General features: G+C 42.2%; 1 pseudogene; it reads right to left on the bottom strand.

Annotated features, from left to right (window-relative positions):
* Positions 1–1,861: 1,861 nt before the first annotated feature.
* LOC143931027 (5S ribosomal RNA) lies at positions 1,862–1,980 on the bottom strand (annotated as a pseudogene).
* Positions 1,981–6,000: the final 4,020 nt, after the last annotated feature.

The raw sequence follows: 6,000 nt of genomic DNA, 5'->3' as shown, positions 1-6,000 counted from the left end.
GGGGAAACAGCGTCTGGGAGACGTGTGGCCCTCGGGAGGGCTCCCGATCATACAAACTGTCGCCAAGCTTTCTGACCCTAAGCTTGACTTGTTTAGTGCTTATCAACTTCGTCACTTTCTTCTGGCCATACAAAGGGCCCCCTACACTCCTAGAGACCTGACGCCCTATAAATCCATCTGTCACAAAAGGGAACCTGTGCGACACACCCTCTCCCTCCTGTACAACCTATTGAGTAGTCAGGAGGAGGAGTCGACCCCCACCATTTATCCACAAATGAGAGAGGGACTTAGGCATCATATTTACCCCACAACAGATAGGGAAGATCCTGACCTTAGTACATAAAGCTTCCATCACAAACCAATTTTAAGAATAAGGATACAAGATAGTCTCACGCTGGTATAGAGTCCCATACCTTCTGAATAAAATGAATAGATCGATCCCGGATGTTTGTTGGAGGTGCAATTCAGATACGGGGACCATGGGACACCGTTTCTGGGCATGCCCGGCCTTGAGGAACTTGACCGAACAGCCTGTTCGAAAATAAAAAAAACCCTCACGATGCAACTCCTGAACGCCGCCCGGGCCTGCATTCCCGCACTGTGGAGGCAGCCTCAGCCCCCATTCAAGGTGCTGTGGTATTCCAAGTCAATCATATTCTCCGGAAGGAAGAATTGACCGCCACCCTTCACAACACTGAAGAGGCATTTAGTGTTACATGGAGGCCCTAGAGGTATTTTACTGGTACTCGAGACTACATTCGGGAGGTGAGTAGGCCATGTCTGCCCTGGGTGGCATTCCCCCCCACCTGCCTTTTTGTCTTTATTTTTATTTTTTTCCCCGCCGCCATCCCCCCCCTTTCTCTCCGTCTTTGCACTCTCTTCTTCCCCCGTCCTCCCTTTTGACTATGCCTTGTCTCCTTACTAGCCTTTGGGACCCAGAAGAACCCCAGGGTTCTGGACACGACCTGCTCATATTTTACTCTGGTTCACATAGGTCATGATAAGCTGGCTCGCTGTGGTCCCAGTTGTTCTCCATGATTACATTTGTCCGAACGGAGCTGCACTAGTTATACTGTACTACATGTCGGAGGTGGGGTTTCTCTTTTCTGCATGAAACTGTCCTACTCCCCTCTGAGAACCCAGAGTTATTTGGCTGCCTATTTTTTGTTACCATGTAATTGTGACCCTGGGTCATGCTGTATGGTTGACTGTTATATTTATATTGTTCTACTTAATAAAAGAATAATAAAAAAAAAAAAATAAGTCAATGCCAACAACTTAAAACTAAAGCCTATAGCATCGAGAAATCCCAGGCGGTCTCCCATCCAGGTGCTAACCAGGTCCCAACCCTGCTTAGCCTCTGAGATCAAAGGCATGCTCAACCCTCTTGACAAACGGCAAGATGGTTACCTTGGGAAACAAACAAATAAAACAAGTCAACGCCAACAACATAAAAAGAAGCCTGCGGCATCTGGAAAACCCAGCCGGTCTCCCATCCATGTACAAACCAGGCCCAACCCTGCTTAGCCTCTGAGACCAAACGAGATTGGGCGCTTTCAGGGTGTTGTGCCCGTAGGCGATTTCAATTTCTTTGTGCACTCTCAACCCTCTTGACAAATGCCAAGATGGTCACCTTGGGAAACAAGGGAAAAAAAACAGGTCAACGCCTACGGCACCTGGTATTCACAGGCTGTCTCCCATCGCTGCTTAGCCTCTGAAATCAGACAAGAGCGGGTGCTTTCAGGGTGATGTGGCCGTAAGCGTTCTCTTCAAGACACGCCCAACCCTCTTGACAAACTCCAAGATGGTCGCCTTGAGAAACAAGCGAAAAAAACAGGTCAAAGCAAACAACATAAAAAGAAGCCTATGGCACCTGGTATTCCCAGGCAGTCTCCCATCCAGGTACTAACCAGGCCCGACACTGTTTAGCCTCTGAGATCAGATGAGATTGGGCGCTTTCAGGGTGATGGGGCCATAGGTGATCTATTTGGGCACTCTTAACGCTCTTGTTAAACGCCAAGCTGGACACCTTGGGAAACAAGCAAAAATAAACAGGTAAATGCCAACAACATAAAAAGAAGCCTACGGCACCTGGTATTCACAGATGGACTCCCATACAGGTATTAACCAGGCCGTACACTGCTAGGCCTCCGAGATCAGATGAGATTGTGCGCTTTCAGGGTAATGTGGCCATAGGTGTTCTATTTAGACACTCTCAACCCTTTTGACAAATACCAAGATGGTCATCTTGAGAAACAAGTGAAAAAAAACAGGTCAACGCCAACAACATAGACCCTGGCGGTCTCCCATCTGACCCAGACCCTGCTTAGCCTTTGAGATTGGGCGCTTTCAGGGTGATGTGACCTCAGGCGAATGCTTCGGGACATACTCAAAACTCTTGACTGATGCTAAAATGGTCACCTTGGGAAACAAGCGAAAGAAAAACAAGTCAAAGCCAACAATATAAAAAGATTCCTATGGCACCTGTAATTAGGTACTATCCAGGCCGGACCCTGCTTAGCCTCTGAGATTCACCTGAAGCTACCCTTTATTACTGGTGTTCAATTTCTGCAATAAATGCATCTGCAGTGCAGAAGTTAGAGTGGGTGTTGTGTGCCTCCTGCACAGTATACACCTTATTGCTGGTGTTCTGTTTCTGTAATACAGGAACCTAGCACTGTTACAGTGCTAGGGTGTACAGAGAAGCTGGTATATATAGAAGACTACAGCATACAGAAGAAGTATGTAGATAGGCTTGAGTATACAGAGATGCTAGAGTAAACAGTGAGGCTGGGGTACACAGAGAGGCTAGTTTAAAGAGAGGCTAGTATATACAAAGATGTTAGTGTATATAGAGAGGTTAGTGTATAGAGAGAGTCGAGTGTATACAGAAAAGACAGTGCATATAGAGAAGCTAGTGTATACAGAAGACAGGCTTGGGTATACATCAAAGCTGACATTCTATACAGAAGACTGGGTAGTGTATACAGAGAGTCTAGTGGGTACAGAAGACAGGCTGGTGTATTCCAGCTAGTTTTTACAGTCTAGTGTATACAGAAGACAGGCTGTGGTATACAGAGAGTTTAGTGTATTCAGAGAGTCTAGTGTATACAGTCGGCGAGTGTATACATAAGACTGGCTAGTTTACACAGTGTTTACAGAGATGCAAGGGTGTACAGAGAAGCTGGTATATATAGAAGACTATAGCATACAGAAGAAAGGCTAGTGAATACAGAATACAGACTCGTGTATGTAGATAGGCTTGAGTATACAGAGATGCTAGAGTAAACAGTGAGGCTGGGGTACACAGAGAGGCTAATTTAAAGAGAGGCTAGTATATACAAAGATGTTAGTGTATATAGAGAGGTTAATGTATAGAGAGGGTCGAGAGTATACAGAAAGGACAGTGCATATAGAGAAACTAGTGTATACAGAAGACAGGCTTGGGTATACATCAAAGCTGACAGTGTATACAGAAGACTGGGTAGTGCATACAGAGAGTCTAGTGGGTAAAGAAGACAGGCTGGTGTATTCTAGCTAGTTTTTACAGTCTAGTGTATACAGAAGACAGGCTGTGGTATACTGAGGGTTTAGTGTATTCAGAGAGTCTAGTGTATACAGTCGGTGAGTACACAGAGAGGCTAATTTAAAGAGAGGCTAGTATATACAAAGATGTTAGTGTATATAGAGAGGTTAATGTATAGAGAGGGTCGAGAGAGTATACAGAAAGGACAGTGCATATAGAGAAACTAGTGTATACAGAAGACAGGCTTGGGTATACATCAAAGCTGACAGTGTATACAGAAGACTGGGTAGTGCATACAGAGAGTCTAGTGGGTAAAGAAGACAGGCTGGTGTATTCTAGCTAGTTTTTACAGTCTAGTGTATACAGAAGACAGGCTGTAGTATACTGAGGGTTTAGTGTATTCAGAGAGTCTAGTGTATACAGTCGGTGAGTGTATACATAATAGTGGCTAGTTCAGACAATGTTTACAGAGATGCAAGGGTGTACAGAGAAGCTAGTATATATAGAAGACAGAAGAAAGGCTAGTGAATACAGAATACAGACTCGTGTATGCAGATAGGCTTGAGTATACAGAGATGCTAGGGTAAACAATGAGGCTGGGGTACACAGAGAGGCTAGTTTAAAGAGAAGCTAGTATATACAAAGATGTTAGTGTATATAGAGAGGTTAGTGTATAGAGAGAGTCGAGTGTATACAGATAGGACAGTGCATATAGAGAGACTACAGAGATTCTAGTGGGTACAGAAGACAGGCTGGTGTATTCTAGCTAGTTTTTACATTCTAGCGTATACAGAAGACAGGCTGTGGTATACAGAGGGTTTAGTGTATTACAGAGATGCAAGGGTGTACAGAGAAGCTAGTATATATAGAAGACTACAGCATACAGAAGAAAGGCTAGTGAATACAGAATAAAGGCTGGCTTCTACGGAGAGGCTGGTGTATGCAGAACACTATCTAGGGTATATAGAGAGGCTAGATTATACAGAGAGGCTAGTGTATACAGTGAAGCTAGTGTGTACAGAAGAAAGGCTAGACAGGCTATAAAGAGAGACAAGTTTTTACAGAAGACATGCTTGGGGTATACAGAGATGTTAGTTTATACAGAGAGACTAATGTATACAGAAGAAAGGCTAGGGCATACAGAAGACAGAAGACGGGCTAGTGTATTCAGAACATAGGCTAGTGTATATCGAAGACAGGCTATTGTATGCAGAAGATAGGCTAGTGTAAACATGCTGGTGTATATAGAGAGGCTAGTGAATTTAGAGGGTAGGCTAAGTGATAACAGAAGACAATCTGGGCTATACAGAGACATTTCATCATTTCATCTAGCTCACATCTCTAATGGAGTTTGTCTCATTGCCATGTTATGCCTTTTCATTCTTATGCTAAATATAGATTATACTCACTACACGATTTTAATCATCCACATCAAGCATGCAATAAAACTATCATACATGTAAATAAACCATGTACTCTTTTGCTCTATTTTGCATATTTGTAATTCTCCACATCAACTGTTCAATGTGACAGTTGATGTGGAGAATTACAAATATGCAAAACATTGAGTATGTGACAGTCCTGACACACCATCCTGACTTATTTTTCTTTATTTCTTATTAGAAATAGAGAGTACTATCTCAAAATCCGGTTAAATCTATTCACTTCGATGAGCTCTACCGCTAATTGTACGGTAATGCAAAATGTTCACAAAACTAAGAGTACTGTAACTATCGCTCGCTAACGATGTAAACAGTTTTATTGCTTTTCTGACATTAACCGAGTATCTCTGACATTAACTGAGTATCTCTCTGCACTATGATCTCAATAATAATAATAATAATAATAATAATAATAATAGGATTGTGTAATGCAAAGATCAACTAGTCTAATATAAGCTTTCTCATTGGTACCGGCATATCCTTTAAATTTAGACTAACGCAACTATTTCTCGGCCATTTTCAAGCTAAGCTTTCAATCTCTTACCTTTGAACAGCGATACTTCCTCCCTACAATATTAAGCCATTTAAATGTCCTATTGGTCGCCTATATTATACAACTCTCTGAAAAGCCTATATGTAGAGAATAAAACTAGTCTTACATCTTAATAAAACAGTTTTATTGCTCAACCAGACACATAAACGTTTCCACTGTTTGACTCTATTTTCTGTATTACTTCTTTTTCTCCACCTTTACTGACACAGTTAAAACACAAAACATTTCTTTTTACCGCAGCAAAATGTGCGAAAAGCAGTGTAAGCCGTCTTTCTGCCATATGCTTCAGAAAATTAATGTACCGCTTTTAAATCCATATCAATTCCACATAACCATGAACCGTCTTACAATTTTAACATTTAATGATAGCAATTACTGATATTACATTATGACTACACCAGTGGAAAAGGACCGCGTAATGGAAATGTGAAATTAATCATAATCTCAGCGTTAATTTAGCTGATAAAATTACGATTTAC

Source organism: Lithobates pipiens, unplaced genomic scaffold (genome assembly GCF_037356315.1).
Source record: "Lithobates pipiens isolate NorthernLeopardFrog02 unplaced genomic scaffold, aLitPip1_a1.2 Scaffold_25, whole genome shotgun sequence".
NCBI classification, from domain to species: domain Eukaryota; kingdom Metazoa; phylum Chordata; class Amphibia; order Anura; family Ranidae; genus Lithobates; species Lithobates pipiens.
This window is presented reverse-complemented; position numbering and strand designations above follow the sequence as displayed.